The 18,047-nt window shown below is 43.5% G+C and overlaps 1 protein-coding gene and 1 long non-coding RNA gene across 6 annotated transcripts in view; one reads left to right on the forward strand and one right to left on the reverse strand.

The window, feature by feature from the left end:
- The window catches only part of TRMT9B (tRNA methyltransferase 9B (putative)), a 69,254-nt gene extending 54,770 nt beyond the window's left edge, over nucleotides 1–14,484 (reverse strand). For 2 of the 5 annotated variants that reach the window (XM_086380740.1, XM_086380739.1), the window contains exons 1-2: nucleotides 14,342–14,484; nucleotides 13,530–13,680 (exon numbers count right to left, since the gene is read on the reverse strand). The gene's annotated coding sequence lies outside the window, so the exon portion shown is untranslated. Of the gene's footprint in view, nucleotides 1–13,529; nucleotides 13,681–14,041; nucleotides 14,182–14,341 lie in introns of those variants that run through there. The other 3 variants (XM_086380742.1, XM_086380741.1, XM_086380743.1) reach the window with 2 other exon arrangements.
- LOC147343659 (uncharacterized) lies at nucleotides 13,535–17,779 on the forward strand. Its single transcript, XR_015156338.1, has 3 exons — nucleotides 13,535–13,658; nucleotides 16,668–16,765; nucleotides 17,322–17,779. It is a non-coding gene; the product is annotated as an uncharacterized LOC147343659 (long non-coding RNA).
- Nucleotides 17,780–18,047: the final 268 nt, after the last annotated feature.

Consider the following 18,047-nt stretch of genomic DNA (forward strand, 5'->3'; position numbering starts at 1 on the left):
TGGGTTTTGCCACATGCAAATGTCATGTATCCACAATTACCCACACACCATGCAGAATAGTTTCACTGCCATAAACCCTCTGTGTCCACTTAATTCACCTCTTTTTCCCCACCAAAAACCCCTGATCTTTTTACTGTCTTTGTAGTTGTTCCCAGATGTCAAAAAATTGGGATTATATATAGAATTTAGCCTTTTCAGCCTGGTTTATTGACTTAGCAATTATGCACTTAAAGTTCCTTCTCCATGTCTTACTGTAGCTCCATAGATATCTTCATCATGGAATAATATTCCAGGACTTCCCTGGTGGCCCAGTGGTTAAGACTCCACACCACCAATGGAAGGAGCGTGGGTTTGATTCCTGGTCAGGGAAGTTGTGCATGCTGCAGCCAAAAAAAAAAAAAAAAACACGACAGCAGCAACTATGACTAGTATAGCACTGTATGAACAGCTTATCCATCCACCTATTGGAGGACTTCTGGATTATTTGTGAATTTGGGATGTTTGCGTTATAAACATGTGTGTGCAGGTTTTTGTGTGGATTTGCCTGATAATTTTTTGGTACTCAGCAATACAAGTGCGGTCTAATGCAAGCCGACTTGTGGATGCTGTTCATTTTTGGTGCCCATGAGATATTCACTTTGAGTCTCTTTTCTCAATGCTCCTTAACACCTGTTGGGCTCTCAGCTATCATCTCTGGCTGGAAGGTAACTTCTGTAGATGTATTTTCTGAAGCTCAGTTACTACTGATCACCAAAAGTTTATTAAGTTTCTTCAAGTCTGCTATAACAGATGAATGAGATTTCTTGGTTGACTTCACAGAAGGCTGGTATCTGCCAATGAGACTTCAAGAGAGGGAGCAATTCCCACCCAGCAAATGCGGCAATTTCTTGTTTGTTCCAGACATGTCAGTATTACTGTCCAGATCTATAAACCCCCAATGGAAACCAAGTTAAAATTTTTCAAATGAAGGGTCATATTTTAACGCTTCTATTTCCATAAAGGTCTTCCCTGGTGGCTCAGATGGTAAAGAATCTCCCTGCCAGTGCAGGAGACGCGGGTTTGATCCCTGGGTCAGGAAGATCCCCTGGAGAAGGAAATGGCAACCTACTCCAGGATTCTTATATGGAGAACCCCCAAGACAAAGGAGCCTGGCGGGCTACAGTCCATGGGGTCTCAAAAGAGTCAAGACATGACTGAGCGAGTAAATAACAACAATTTCTGTAAAGGGACTAATAAGTTGAGATCAGATGCATCGGGTTTTGTTTTTTGTTTTTAACTTTCTTATTTTGTATTGGGGTATAGGTGATGAATCAGGGCTTCCCTGGGAGCTCAGCTGGTAAAGAATCTGCCTGCAATGCAGGAGATCCTGGTTCCATTTCTGGGTTGGGAAGATCCCCTGGAGTAGGGATAGGTTACCCACTCGGCTAGTATTCTTGGCTGGAGAATCCCCATGGGTAGAGGAGCACTGGTGGGCTACAGTCCATGGGGTCTCAAAGAGTTGGACACGACTGAGCGACTAAGCACAGCACATGGCTGATTAATAATGTTGTGATGGTTTCAGGTGAGCAGTGAAGGAATGCAGCCTTACATTTACATGTGTCCCTTGACCCCCAAACGCCCCTCCCATCCAGGCTGCCACATAACATTGAGCAGAATTCCATGTGCTATACAGTGAGACCTTGTTGGTTATACATTTTAAATAAAGCAATGTGTACATGTCCATCTCAAGCCCCCTAACTTGACATTATTACCTACTTCCACAGCCAAAGGAAGCATATTTTTCTCTTTATGTAGAAGGACCACATTCTGCTACCTGTCTCGTTTCATCTCACCTTCCAAGCCAACAGGTGGCTGTTGGTTTGTTGCCTGTTTCCAGGAAGTTCATGTCCCCTGTGTTATGTTTTTGGTCACGTGGACTAGTTCTGTTTGATCTCATGCTGTCGATCCCCTGGTTCTTGTGCTGCTGGAGGCTGTTCCCTGACTCCATTCTAGATGCCACGCCTTTTCTCTTAAAAACATCTGTGGTCAGCGCATTATGACAGTTGTAACAGAAGAGCTAGCTTCCTTGTGTGAGGATGGACTTCGAGACCCTGGGTGCTTTTATCAGCAGGCAGCTTGTTTAGATGATCCCAGATTCCTTTCTCTGATGAATTCTGCAGAGACAGTGCTGGACTTCCGCCCAACAAAGTGTGATGCTGGAGAAGTATAATGAAAAAAATCCTGATGGGAAATAATGTTCTTTTCCCCTTCCATTTTTAACTTCATTTAAAAATTGATATGGTGGATATATACCCCAAAGAACTGGAAGCAAGGGCTTGTGGAGATATTTGCACACCCATGTCCATAGCAGTATTATTCACAGCTGCCAAAGGTGGAAGCGACTCAAGTATCCACTTAGACATGAATGAATTAACATAATGTGTATATACATACAGAAGAATACTTGTGTTGTTTAGTCGCTCAGCCGTGTCCAACTCTATTGCCACCCCATGGACCTCCAGACTCCTGTCTGTGGGATTCTCCAGGCAAGAATACTGGAGTGGGTTGCCATTTCCTCTTCCAGGGGATCTTCCAACCCAGGAATCGAACACGCGTCTCCTTCATTGGCAGGCAGATTCTGTACCACCGAGCCACAGGGAAACCCACAGAAAAATACTCTTCAGCCTTAAAAAGAAGTACAACTCTGATATATGCCACAACATCAATGTATATTTTGCTAAGTGAAATAAGGCAGTCACACAAGGACAAATACTGTGTGATCCCACTAATATAAGGTACCTAGAGTAGTCGATGGCACCCCACTCCAGTACTCTTGCCTGGAAAATCCCATGGATGGAGGAGCCTGGTGGGCTGCAGTCCATGGGGTCACTAAGAGTCGGACACGACTGAGTGACTTCACTTTCACTTTTCCCTTTCCTGCATTGGAGAAGGAAATGGCAACCCACTCCAGTGTTCTTGCCTGGAGAATCCCAGGGACAGGGGAGCCTGGTGGGCTGCCGTCTATGGGGTTGCACAGAGTCGGATACGACTGAAGTGACTTAGCAGCAGCAGCAGCAGCAGAGTAGTCAAACTCATAGAAACAGGAAGTAGAAACAGTGGTTGCCAGGAGCTGGGAGGAGAGGTAAATGAGGAGTTGCTGTTTAATAGGTGTAGTTTCAGTTTTGTAAGATGATAAACATTCTGGAGATGAACGATGATGATTGCACAGCAGTATGAACGTACTTAATGCCACTGAATTACAGACTTAAAAATGGTTAAAATGGTAAGTTTTATGAAAGTCACTATTACAATTAATGCAATAATGCTACACAACACTTAATCTTGGGTGAGATCTTAAGTCCAAGCTTGCTGGGGCAGTCCCCACCCACGCTTCTTTTCCCCAGGGCACTCATTAATACAGGCAGACCTTGAAAATACTGTGGGTTCGGTTCCAGACCACCGCAATAAAGCAAATATGGCAATAAAGTGAAGAACGTGAAATTTTGGTTCCCGTTACAATAAAAGTTATGTTTGTAATATACTGTAGTCTATAAGTGTGCGACAGCATTATGTATAAAAAATGTATGTACCTTAATTAAAAAATACTTTATTGCTAAAAATGCCAACTGTCATCTCAGCGTTCAATGAGTCTTAATCTTTTTGCAGTAGTTAACATCAAAGATCACTGATCACAGATCAACATAGCAAATATAATAACAATGAAAAAGTGTGAAATAGTGTGAGAATTACCAAAAAGTGACACAAGGTGAACACATGGTGTTGGAGAAATGGCACTGATAAACTTGCTCGATGCAGGGCTACTTCCAACCTTCAATTTGTAGGCAAGACAAAATCCACAAAGTGGAATAAAATGAAGCACAATATAATACCATCTACCCGCAGTGCCCCCGCTCTTTGCTCTCAGAAGTGCCCCAGGTTGAACAGTAAGTCACATGATCACCCTGGTTCTATTTTGTGATCGCATAAATCATTGTATTGCCATCTTCGTTTTAAAACGTCTTAACATTTAGAACATGCCTGCATTTTCTAGAATCACTCTAATTATAAACAAGGTGTCCTGGAGAACGCTACAGTCTCCAGTATTTTTATTTTTTAATTTAAAACAACACTTATTTATTTGCTCATAACTCTGTTGGTTAGGTGTTTGGCACAACATGGCTGAGTTTTCCGCTCCTACTATGGTTAAGACTGAGACCAAGATAATCAGCCAGGGTGAGCTGTCAGCTAGAGGTTCTGGGGTAAAATCTGCTTCCAAGCCAATTCTTGGAATTGAATTCAATTTCGTGTGGTCATAGGACTGAAATCCTTGATCAGAATGAGGTTCCCCTTTCCTTGATGGCCCTCTTCACATTTAAAAAAAATTACTGATTACTTGCCGAACAATGACTGAAGTACCAAAAGCAGCCCTCCATTCTCACGAACTCTTTACTGCTTTAAACACTAAAAGCCTCTTTTTTTTTTAATTGAGGTAATCCTGGTTTGTAACATTATATACATTGCACATGTGCAGCATTATATTTTGACTTCTGTCTACACTGCAGTGTGCTCACCGCTAAAAGTTTAGTTTCCCATCACCCACTCCATAACCACTTCTCTGTTCTCTGTACCTGTATGTTTGTTTGTGGTTTTTAAATTTTGGTTTGTTCGTTTATTTTGTTTTGTTCTATATTCCACGTAAGAGTGAAAATACATGGTATTTGTCTTTCTCCATCTGACTTATTCCACTTACCATAATATGTTCAGGGTCAGTGTTGTAGTAAATGGAAGATTGCATCTTTTTATGGCTAAGCGATATTCCGTTATGTACATAAACCACACCTTCTTTGTCCATCCATCCATAGACAGAGTGGGCCTTTGTTTCCATGTATTAGCCGTTGTAAGTAGTACAATGAACGTGATGGTGTATATATCTTTTATAATTAGTGTTTTTGTTTCTTTAAGTAAATATCCAGGAGTGGAATTACTGGATCATATGGTAGTTCTATTCTTAATTTTTTGAAGGATCTTCATATTGTTTTCTGTAAGTGATTGCACTGGTTTACATTCCCACCAACAGTATATGTGGGCTTCTTTTCTCCACAGCCTTTCCAACACTTGCTATTTCTTGTGTTTTTGGTAATAGCCATTCTAATGGCCTGGAGAAGGCAATGGCACCCCACTCCAGTACTGTTGCCTGGAAAATCCCATGGACGGAGGAGCCTGGTAGGCTGAAGTCCATGGGGTCGCTAGAGTCGGACATGACTGAGCAACTTCACTTTCACTTTTCATTTTCATGCATTGGAGAAGGAAATGGCAGTGTTCTTGCCTGGAGAATCCCAGGGATGGGGGAGCCTGGTGGGCTGCCGTCTATGGGGTCTCACAGAGTCGGACACGACTGAAGCGACTTAGCAGCAGCATTCTAATCGCCATGAGGTGATACCTCATTGTGGCTTTGATTTGCATTTCCCTGATAATTTGTGATATTAAATATATTGTCATGTGCCTCTTGGCCATCTGCATGTCTTCTCTGGGAGAATGTCTATTCAGCTCCTCTGCCTGTGTTTTAATTGGGTTGTCTGGCTTTTTATTGTTGAGTTGTAGAAGTTTTTGGTATTTTGTTTAGATATTAGCCCCTTACTTGATACACGATATGCAAATATCTTCTCCCACTTGTTAGGCTGTCTTTTCATTTTGTTACTGGTTCCTTCTGCTGGGAAGAGGCTTCTTAGTTTCATGTCGTCCCATTTGTTTCATGGCTGATTTTGTTCCCCTTGCCTGAGGAGACATGTCCAGAAAGACATTACTAAGACCAACTGCAAAGAGAATACTGCCTGTGTTTTCTTCTAGTAGGTGTATGGTTTCAGGTCTTACATCAAGTCTTTAATCCAATTTGAGTTTCTATTTGTGTATGGTTTAAGACTAGTATGATTTCATTCTTTTGCATGTGGCTGTCTGGTTTTTCCAAGAACATTTATTGAAGAGACTATCCTTTCTCCTTGTATGTTCTTTGCTCTTTTGCCATAAATTAATTGTCCATATGTGTGTAGGTTTCTTTCTGGGCTCTCAATTCTGTTCCATTGATCTGTGTGTCTATTTTTCTGCCAATACCATGCTGTTTTTACTACTATGTTTCTATAGTATAATTTAAAGTCAGGCAGTATAATTTTATAGTATAATTTAAAATCAAACCCAGCTTTACTCTTTTCTTCTCAGGATTGCTTATTTGGGATCTTTTGTGGCTCTAAATACATTTAAGGGGTTTTGGTTCTATTTCTATGAAAAATGTTGAAATTTTGATAGGTATTGAACTTAACCTGTAGATTGTTTTAGATGATATGTAAATTTTAACAATTTTAATTCTTCCAATCCATGAGCATCTAATATTTTTCAGGGTTTTTTTGTCTTCTTTTGATTTCTTTCAGTAATGTCTTATAGTTTTCAGGGTACAAGTCTTTCACTTCCTTGCTAGATGATATTATTCTTTTTGTTGTGACTATAAATGGGATTGTTTTCTCAATTTCTCTTTCTGCTAGTGTGTTGTTAGTGTGCCCTTTGGCAGCACATAATACTAATATTAGTTTGTTACTAGTGTATAGAAATGCAAAATCCAATTTTATGTATTGACTTTGCACCCTGAGGCTTTACTTCTAATAGTTTATTATTTCTAATAGTTTGTGGTGGGGTCATTAGGATTTTCTGTATATAAAATCATGTCATCTTCAAATAGTGACAGTTCTTCCTTTTCAATTTGGATGCTTTTTATTTATTTTTCTTGCCTAATTCTCTTCAATACCATGTTGAATAAGTGTGGTGAGAGTGTGCATCCTTGTTCCTGATCTCAGAGGGACAGCCTTCCGTTTTCAATGTTTAGTATGATGTTAGTTGTGGGTGTGTCATATAAATTTTGCCTTAAAAAATGTATCACAACCCCATGGTCTCTCTTCCCACATCCCTGATTCAATTTGGCACATCAGTGATCTAACCAGTGATTTAAGACTTGGATGTTCTTCTGCTCTATAATACACTTGGCAAATCAAAAGACCATTTTGATTTTCAATCTTAAAAAAAAAACAACAGAGTTGTGTCCTACAACTTAATCTTTAAGCTCCATATAGCTAGACAAGAACTCATCATGCTTATAGCCCAGAGGGAGGAAAAAACCAGGTTTTTCTCTTGAATATTTACTCAAATAGGAATGAGAGAGAAAAAGAGGAGGGTGGGGGAAAGCTGGAATTAGGTCATTTGTGTGTTACTGTAACTTACAAAGGTGAATACCACTTACTGTTCCTCACAGTGAATCCGATTAAGGTTAGATTCAACCAGCTCCTCCCTGAGAATATACTCTAAATGGGCTTAGATGGGGGCTCACTGTGGAAGAGAATGCATTTGTCCTGAAGCTGCGTTTACAGAGAAAGAGTACTGTTTTTATTTTGATGTGTTTATTTATGGTGACGAGGGGCCGAGTGGCTAAACTCTTGCTGTCACCACTGGATGTATAATATGATAGTGTGGTTTATCCCAGGCAGCGTTTATAATTCTGCATTTAAATTCTTTCATTACCTACCAGAGCAGATCTCTGAATGAACTCTCACCTTTTGAGACATGAAAATCAATTAGAAATTATATATGTATTAGACTAACAAATTCACTAAGTAACTCCATTTCCCTCAGCTACTCTTCTCTAATTTTAAGGTTCAAATATCAGAAGCAAATATAAAATGATTTCATTCAATAATCAAGACTTAATTCCTAGATGTGATAATATAATTTCTGAGTACAAATAAATGATAATGTGTTACTTAGGAATTATAAAGACCGAATCATATTTGATCTTCAAATCAGGGTTTCCCTGATAGCTCAGTTGATGAAGAATCTGCCTGCAATGCAGGAGGCCCCAGTTCAATTCCTGGGTTGGGAAGATCTGTTGGAGAAGGGATAGGCTACCCACTCCAGTATTCTTGGGCTTTCCTTGTGGCTCAGCTGGTAAAGAATCTTCCAGCAATGTGGGAGACCTGGGTTTGATCCTTGGGTTGGGAAGATTCCCTGAAGAAGGGAAAGGCTACCCACTCCAGTATTCTTGCCTGGAGAATTCCATGGACTGTATATAAGTTCATGGGGTCACAAAGAGTTGGACATGATTGAGTGACTTTCACTTTCAATCATATTTACTTTAATAACTCAAAAAAAAAATCTGACAAGACTTAGAGTATGAAATAAGTAATTAGAGTGAATTCAAGCCTACTCTTATTTTAATCTCCAATTAACAGGACATTTCTCTATTTAATCCTCTAAGGAAAAAAAAAATTAAAGTTCCAGAGCAAAGAAAGATTCAATAGAAACACAGCCACACAGATAATTCATTTAATGAAAGAACCAGTCTTCCAGAAGCTATTATATCCCTGATCAAACCCTAGTTCCTCCTTTGTATTGCTATTCATTAAGTAGATAGGCTTTCTGGAACTTGAGTGGGGAGGAGCTTTTAAAAATCATTTTCTTGATATTTTACCTCAATTACAAAACAGAAACAAAAGAAGATTATTTCATATTCAAATAGAACCACCACAGGAAAGGGTAGGTCCTTAGGAATTTTAGTGATTTATTTGCTTGATGCTTTTTCTAGCAATTTCATCTGTAATGACTGTAACATCCATCTGCTTGAAATGCAAATTGGTTAGCAACTGGATCCTTTTTTGATTCTTACAATATATCATCTCTCTGCTTTGAATGAAATATTCTAGCTAAGTCTCTGATGAAATCTGTTTCCAGTAAGCTTTGGAAATGGAGTGTGACACAGCATCCATTCTGGTCTCCTCCAGGTGTGCCTTCCTCTGTCTCTAGGCTGGAGAACCATCAGCTACATTTCCCAGAGTCCCTTGCAGCCAGGGTTCTGGGCACAGCTTAGGTTCTGACAAGTGAGAGGACCTGGATGAGAAGCGAGGTAGAGGGTATCTAAGGAAGATGTTCTGTTTCTGTCCTTGGTAACCAGGTTCTGTTACTAGCTTCCTGCGTGGAGTGGTGCTTTGTAGCAGCTTCTCTGATCACTGAACACAGCTCAGAGAGTGAGCTCTGATGTCAGCAGCTCAGGCAGCAGCTCCAATTTCCAGCCTCCGGACTTGGGCGATGATGGCAGCAACCCTAGGACGCCAGTTCCGTGGAGCTATCTGGGGCTCACCCCTCCAGTCCAGCCTGCAGCCTCTCCTCTCTAAGCAGCAGCAGCCTTTCCTTCCAGCCTTCCTGTGAGCACCTACTTCCCATATGAAACCCCTTTCTGCTTAAAATAGCTGGGATAGTTTCTCTTATCTGCACCATGATATTAAAACAAGAGAAAGGAAAGAGGACAGCCTTCAGTGCCCAGGACAGCAGGTAAAGCCTGGAGAGAACCACGAAAGGGAAAATGACCTCCACAGTGACTCCTTAAGGACCAGGGAGAAGTCACAGGCCCTGCCACCAAGAACTCCCCAAATCTGGGCACCACTCTTAGGGCCCAAGGATGAGGCCACAGCATAAAGGCTTAGAAATAGTCATGAGACATTTTGGAGAAAAAGGAAAAAAGAAAAACATGAAAGGAAAAATAACAAGAGGGGAGAGAGGAAGGAAAAAGAAGGGAAGAGAGAAGAGAAGAGGAAATAAAAAACCAAATAAAACCAGGCACTGGTGACAGTTCTCTGCCAGCTTCCTCACGTGACCTGGCCTGGGTGGCACTGCCCAGTCCGACCTGTTAGTGTCACAGAGCTGGGCTCACGGGGTCTCAGATGCAGATGCAGGGGCGCTTTCCACAGGAGAAATCAAGTGAATCCATCAGCTCTTGAATAGGTAGATTCAAACTGGATAAATACATATATTTTGTTTATTTCCAGCTATCCTATACACGTGTGCGTGCTAAGTCACTTCAGTCGTGTCCAGCTCTTTGTGACGCCATGGACTGAAGCCCGCTGGGCTCCTCTGTCCATATATTCTCCAGGCAAGAATATTGGAGTGGGTTACCGTGTCCTCTTCCAGGGGATCTTCCAGATCCAGGGATAGAAACCATATCTCAAATCTCCTGCCCTGGCAGCCAGCTTCTTTACCACTAGCGCCACCTGGCAAGTCCATCTATACATAGTGTTCTTTCTCTTGATAGATAGATAAAAAGAAGTCTAGTAGCTGGAAATTAGAGTCCATGGAATTGCAAGGAGTTGGACATGACTGAGCCCGCATGCATGCAGCTGAAAATATACAAAATATGTATTCTAAACAAAAATCTATTAGATTTTTAAAAAGGAAATGAATCCAGATGGCTTTAAAGTCAGACAGTTAATAATGCAAAGAGTTGACAAACTAGTCAATTATGGTAAATATTGGCTTAGGCTCTGGGCAGCTTAAAAAAAAAAGATTGTCAGTATGTTTTTTATAATTCAGTAGAGTGATCTGTAAGAAAAACAAATCCTAAGCTGTTTACACAAAACAATTAAGATTCTATGGAGATGTAATTCTTAATGTAAAAGAAAAGCAAGCGTGTCTCCCAGCCCAGCTTGCTGTTCAAGCCCCGCTCCCACACCACTGCCCCCCCTCGGCAAAGATATCTGTTCTCTCTGCTGCTCGCTCTCTCCTCATCAGGAAACCTGCACACAGGAAGCACACAGAGTCTCTGCAGGTGTTGTTCACTGGGCTTTAATCCTTCCCAACCCCAATATCACTTCCTAAAGCACACGTTCCTGACCTCCCTCCCTCCACGGGTCAAATTCCCTGTCTCCTCCCTTGACGTGTTTCCTGCATAGCACTCAGCACAGGTATAACGATAGGTTTACCTGTGTAGTACCAGCAGCCATGCTTCCAGGAGGGGTTACATCTGCTTTTCTTGCATCCTGAAGGCTTTAGCATGGTGTCTCAGGTGACTTAGGGATGCTCAACAAATAAAACCCTGCATGAGTCATATTGCTGCTTCAGCCCCAACTACTCCATTTCTAAGTATGTACCTGCCCAGGGGAAAACTATGGACTCTTATCGTTTTATGAGAACCACACTTTAATGGCATTAACAGAAGCTAGTTTATAAAAGATTTAAATTTGATTTTAGAATTTCATCTCCTTCCTCTCCCTGCTATCTCATCATTACCTCTCAGAATCACCACACATAACTTCATTCAGCTAGATAAGCCGGTGGTCTGTCCATGGGGGAGGAGATACAGGCTTGACAGTATAAGCCTCTAATTCCCCCCCAAACACTGATTACTAAGAGTCTATTGTACCCTGTAGTGTATTGTACAAAAGTATAATAAGTTAACCAGGACAGGAGAATGAGTCACCCAAATATTGAGTTCTACCATCAATTACACAGCAACCCCTCTGCAGCCCTAGGAGATGAGATTTAACCCATTTCTCTTTCTTGTAAGACAGCTCACAATGTGCATTTTACACCAGTTATTCCATTTGCTCCCGACTACCACCTTAGTTGGGCTTCCCAGGTAGTGCTAGTGCTAAAGAACCCACCTGCCATTGCAGGAGACATAAGAGATGCAGGTTTGATCCCTGGGTCGGGAAGATCCCCAAGAGAGGGCATGGCAACCCACTCCAGTATTCTTGCCTGGAGAATCCCACAGACAGAGGAGCTTGACGGGCTACAGTCCATAGGGTTGCAAAGAGGCAGACACCACTGAAGCAACTTAGCATGCATGCACGCACCACCTTAGTTACGAAATATTATTCCCATTTCACAGATGAGGAAATGTGGCAATTCAGTCCAGGTGATGGAGCTCAAACTCCAAGTGTTTCTCTGTTTGGAAAGTGAGTACCTAAAGTGAATGGTGCAACTCCTCTAGGACACTTCTTAGCTAGAGGTTCAGGCTGTCTGATGACATCAAGAAAGGAGAATCACACAGGCGAAGGGACGTTCGGTGGGTCGATTAGCACACCCACACTTCCAGCCTGACCACCAACTAAGCTGCACCAGAATCAGCCTCCATATTTAGTTCCTTCTGTCTGTCTTTAAGTAAATCACCACACAGTCTTCATCCCTTCCTGCCACTCTCCTCAGAACGCGTCCTAATTTATCTACGCTTAAAAGCATAAGACTGCACAGGCAAGTGCTGACAGCTTAATCGCAACGATACTTCATAGAAGGGCTAAATCACAGTGAGAGCTGATTCAGCTCCCATTTAAAATACGAATCGGAACATCAACATGCAGTAAACACAGGATTTAGTTGCATTTCTTCCTCAGCACGGAGGTCCTGTTTATTGCCAAGCTTGTCTGGCCCTCTGCCTTCCTCGAGGTAGTGCTGATAATTGTCCATCATAATGTGTCTCAGATTCTGGACACACGTTCTCTAAAGGCGCATGTGAATTCTTTACAAGTGGAATGCATATAAATATCCCCGTATCCACCTATCAGAAATACTGAAAGTATTAATACCTTCTTTACAGTCCTGTTAATCCCCTTAGGATTTGGCTTTAGAAGATATAGGTACACAGAGGGTTAAGATGTATTGGGAAAGCACCCCTCCCCCCACCACTGCCCCTCTGCTTTAAGGCAGAGTTAACCATGAGAACATAGCATTTTTCATTTCCCATCCCTCCAGTAAGTAAAATCTTATTAAAACCTTGATGCTTTTGCTATACGAAGACAGACACACAAAAGGACAAAGTATTTCCAAAGAACATCATTTCATTAATTGAATCTTCCTAGAAAAAGGATTTCTTTTGAACTAAGAGAAGGGTCTATAGAGAACCCGCCTCTCAAACCTGACCGAATGCATTAAGAAAGCAGTTCTCTGGAGCAGTTTCCTTGGTGAGGAGATCCTTTCCAACCTGTCAAGGTCCACTTTAAAAGAAGTTATGGGCAATCAGGGGCCACCAGGGAGTCGCTTTCATTCTCTTCAAATGATCTTTCCCTCTGAGCTACTCTAGAGCAGCCCTCACCATCCCTGGAGACTCCTTCATACTGCGTTTCCAGCCGGGCGTCAGGACAGAAAAACCTACAATTTTTCCTTCCTAAACTTCAAGACAGATTAACCGGTCATCAGTCAGAAATGTCAAGGATTCGCTGTGCTAATGAGTCACATGAATAATAGTACTTCAGCTCCTTAAACAAGGAGTTAAAAGCCAACTGTTAACCTGTATTATTGCCAGTAACCTTAAACTCAAATGACATAGCTGTGTTCTAGCTTTTCGCCCCCAGGAAATACTCCGTGTACATTTAAATGCATGCAGACATACCAATATAAAGATTCATCTGTGCTGTAGTTGTTCACAACCGTACCCTGTTTCTATGCATCGCACGCTTAGAATGTTTATCACGAAGAACTCAAATAATATGTAAGGACATTTAGAGCAAATACTACACAAATTCTGCCAATCCCGTTTTGATATTCTTTCTTAAACTGTATTTTTGACATCAGCTTGGACTATTTCAATAAGTTTTTCCAGATCAACTAAAAAATATTCCCTGACAAACTTTCTGGCCTCAAGTTATGTTCGTTTATTGCCTCCAGCTAGTTAAAAATCAATTCCCAAGTGATAGCTTCCAAAGGGAAAGATACACATGTACTCCAGGAAAACACAAATTACTTTTCACCTTTAGATACGAAACAGGTCTCCTGCAGCTCCGGGTTCTGATTTATCCGCTGTCACATCCGAAGCCCATCCCCGCAGTCCCTTCCTGCACGTCAGGCTTCGCTGTTCGGATCACGTCTAAGTTTTCAAGGTAAGCAGGTCACCCTCGGCGACTGGAATGACAGCGGAAGAGCAGGCACTCACCCCAGGCGGTCAGACCCGGGACGCGGGCGCCCTAGAGCTCGGGAGGCGACCTGTCGCGCCCCCTCCTCCGGATCCAGGCGGGGAGGGCAGGAGCGGGGCCGGCCCAACTAGGGTGGAAGGGAGGCTCCCCGCCTCCCACCTCTGCGGACCACGGTCAACGCCACGGTCGCTGGTCCTGGCCGCGAGGTATGGGGGCGGGCAGCACTACGAAACCGAATAGTTCCAATGCATTCTCGCACCCCCCGCCCTTCCCCGGAGCCGAGGCGGAAAAGCTGCCTTTGCATCAAAGCCAGGGGCTGCGCCGGGTGTAACTTCCACCCGGTGACCTACTTTAGAGTGTGAGAATGAACGCGATGGGGGGAAAACAAAATAGACGGAGGGCGCGCGGGAGCCGGGCTCCGGGGACGCGCGTGGCCGAGTGGCATCGCGCGCCCGCGCGCGCCCGGGGCTTCCAAAGAGAAGTTGCGGCGCGGCCCCCGGAGGCCTGGGGCAGAGCCCGGGGGCCGTCGCCCCGCCAACGCCTCCCCAGCCGCGGCCCGGGTGCGGGCTTCCCGGGGCTCGCGGGCCTCCGGACGATCAACGCGGCTCCCCGCCCCCACCTCTGTCCCCGCCTCCCCGACCCGCCCTCACCTCTCCGGGCGGCGCGCGAGCTCCGGCGGCCTGGGGACCCGGGTCAGCGGCGCCTCCGGGCCGGGAGGGCGGCGGCGGGCGCAGAGCGGAGCCCGGGGAGTGCCGCCTCTCGGCCCGGTCCCCTGGGAACGCCCCGCCCGAACGCGCCCGGGAAGTGAGGCTCTGCCGCGCCGCCTGGCCGGGAGATCGGGGTGACCTTCCTGCCTCTTCTCGTCGGTGTCTCCCGGCGCGGCCCGTCCTCCGTGGGGAGGCCAGGCCGAGGCGAGCACACCTGGAGCGCAGCAACGCCGTACCTGGGTGACAGCAGCGTGACGTTTCAGCGCGTCTTTTCTCATTTGATCCTGGCAACCACCTTCTGCCACCGAAAGGTCCCCATTGGGTATCTGGCAAAACCGGAGATCAGAGGGATTCAGTCCCAGGTGCCGCTGCTCGCTCTCTCCAGATCTTTTCACTCACATGGCCTTCGGACTAGACCCATCCAAGTAGCGTCAGTCAGAAGAAGGGATGGAACTTAGGTTGAAAGTTTCTGCGGCAAGTTGGACACAGATTCCTCCCTCCCCAGTCCCCCGCTTCTGTAACAGTAGGGCTAGCTACTTTCTATCAGGTCCTTCGCCTGGTCCAACAACTTAATCTTCAGAGGCCTATGACTTAAAAATGCGGCTACCCGATATTGGAAAAATAACATGTTGAGTAACTGTTCTGCCCCTCCTTGTGTTTGAGTATGACACTCCTGACCCCATGGGACAGAGATGAGTTGAGTTGTATTTCCAGGCACGGTTTTCTGTGGGGACCCAACTACACCTCTCATATAACACCTCGATGATGTTATTTAAGGCAGTACCAAGAGGAGCTCAGCAGATACAGTTTGTGATTCTGGAATAGTTTTCTAGTGACTTACTATATTGGGAAACTTTGCTTGGGCATCTCTGTCTTAATGCCCAAGGGTAATCAAGTTGACATTTCCTTTTTATATAAACTCCGTTTGGCATTTAAAAGGGGAAGAATCATGAGTCTGATGGTACATGTTCTTCTTGCCCAGAATGCCAGCCCACAGAAGTGCCACTGCTCATTTTTGTTTCCATTCAGTAGAGTTAGAGCTGCATTGTGTCCTTGGACGAGGGCTCCATACTGGATACTCGGGTATTCCTTGCTGCTGCTACTGCTGCTAAATTGCTTCAGTCGTGTCTGACTCTGTGCGACCCCATAGACCTCCACCGTCCCTGGGATTCTCCAGGCAAGAACACTGGAGTGGGTTGCCATTTCCTTCTCCAATGCATGAAAGTGAAAAGTGAAAGTGAAGCCGCTCAGTTGTGTCTGACTCTTAGCGACCCCCTGGACTGCAGCCTACCAGGCTCCTCCGCCCATGTTCCTTGCTGCTGCTGCTAAGTCACTTCAGTCGTGTCTAAAAGGGCAGCGGGAGACAAAACTGCACATATATATGGGTTTTATGGGCCTCTCCCTTTTCCTGAACTATGTAAAAAATAACACTACCAAAAATCTCAGTCTTTCTCAAGCACCTGTCCTGGTTCTCTGCTTTTCTCTATCTTCTTTCCCTGGACAGCCTCATCCATTTTGATGACTGCAAGCAGAATCTCTGTGAAGGTGTCTCAAGAGCTGGTCTTTGCATAAACCTCCCAACCCATATTGCCAGCAGCTTGCTTGACATCCCCTGCAGAGTGACCGCAGTACATTTGAATCTGAGGTCCTGTGCCCTCCATGACCTCATCCAGCTTCTCTTTGCATTTCTCTATCAATCCCATCCTCCCACTGCCCTGGTTTCACAAACTCTGCTTCTCCTGGCCCTCCGTATCCCACTGGCAGCCACCATCTACCATCAATCTTTGCAATACTTGTATTTACCTACTTCCCTCCCTTCTAACTGTTTCTATTTTACTTGTTTATGTCCTATTCCTTCTCACCTATGTGATTATATTGTTTAATTCCATGTCCTGACTTTCAAAACCATCTCTTCTTTGAAAACTTTTAGCTTTTATCTGGAACTAATCACCCTGTCCTGAGACTTTAGTGGTCTTTATCTATGTACCTCCTATAACACTTATCACCAACTTTTGAAAGTATTTGTTCATTTTTTTTTCAACAAATATTCATTGAACATCTATTATGTGCCAGGCACTATGCTAGGAAAACAGTGGTGAGCAAAACAGATAAAATTCCTACCCTCGTAATACAAAGGTGAGATGACAAACATTAATCAAATAATCACAGATACCAAAAATGAAATATGTCATCCAAACTGAAACCGGTCCCAGGGAGGATAGGTACAGACTGTCATGAAAGTTCACGTGTCTAATCTCTCTCCTTGCAGGAATTTGGCCGACTCAGCCTCAATATGTAGCCCAGAGCTGTATGTGGGGAGGTGTTCAGAGTTTTTGTTGAATGAACATATGCATCTATTTTTTACATGTAAGTGACTTGATATGTTTCTATATTGCAAAGTATTGAATAAAATAACAACAAACACTCATCACAACCCACTGTCGCTTAAGCTATTGGCTATTGTTCCATTACGGCAAATCCATGGATCGTCTCTCTCTAAATGCATCCTGTTTCCTTTGTCAGCATGGTGACAGGTGAATTTTTTGTAATCCCAGTAGCATTATCAAGAACATTCTTTATGGCAGAAGTTCTTCTATGTACGAACAGTTTACTGTTCTCACCAGCATCAGCCCCTTCACCTTCCGTATAGTTCAAAACATTTGCTGAGGAAGTAAAATAGCCTTGTGTTTTCTGCCCTGCTGGAAACTGTGTCATCCTCCACCCTCTGGGTCATTTCCCTGCTTCCTCTCCATCTCTGTAATTGTGTGAGCATTGTTTCTGCATCCCCTTTCTTTTCATTTCTGCTGTGTTGCTTTTTAACATCTTTTGCTTGTGATCCTGTCATTTTTGGGAATCAGTCTTTCACTGGAACAGTAAGTGACACATGTCTCCTAGTTTATTTTATCATTTTTTTTTTTTGTAGTGCTACTACGGAGAAGGCGATGGCAACCCACTCCAGTACTTTTGCCTAGAAAATCCTATGGACGGAGGAGCCTGGTAGGCTGCAGTTCATGGGGTCGCTAGAGTCGGACACAACTGAGCGACTTCACTTTCACGCATTGGAGAAGGAAATGGCAACCCACTCCAGCGTTTTTGCCTGGAGAATCCCAGGGACGGGGGAGCCTGATGGGCTGCCGTCTACGGGGTCACACAGAGTCAGACAGGACTGAAGCGACTTAGCAGCAGCAGCAGCAATGCTACTATGTAATTCTTTTTCAAAGAAGCACTTTTGAAAAAAAGACACAGAATCTCAAGTCTGATTTTTTTAATCTATTGTTTGTTTTCAGCCTCAAATAGATATGGAGTGGGAAAGTGACCTTATTTTCATGGTAGGAAAATAAAGAGTAAAAAAATAAAAAGTAAAGTTCAAACAACAGAAAATGTGTCATATAAAAACTAGAACATTTAGCATGTAGAAAAATACAGAGACACGATTTTGAAGATAAATTTAATGACCTGGAAATACAATAAAATGTTAAGTTAAAAAGCATTTTGAATAGATTTTAGGTTAGGTAAATCATATGTTCACATATGTGTACAGGAAAAATACTGTGTAAGTATACCAAAATGATAATAGTGATTTTCTCTGAGTGATACAATTTTCACTGTAACATTCTTCTATATATTTTTTTAAAGAGAAGGGGATGAT

The sequence above is a fragment of the Bos grunniens genome, chromosome 27 (assembly GCF_055505025.1).
Source record: "Bos grunniens cultivar Pamir isolate PY7600 chromosome 27, Bosgru_T2T1.0, whole genome shotgun sequence".
NCBI classification, from domain to species: Eukaryota; Metazoa; Chordata; class Mammalia; order Artiodactyla; family Bovidae; genus Bos; species Bos grunniens.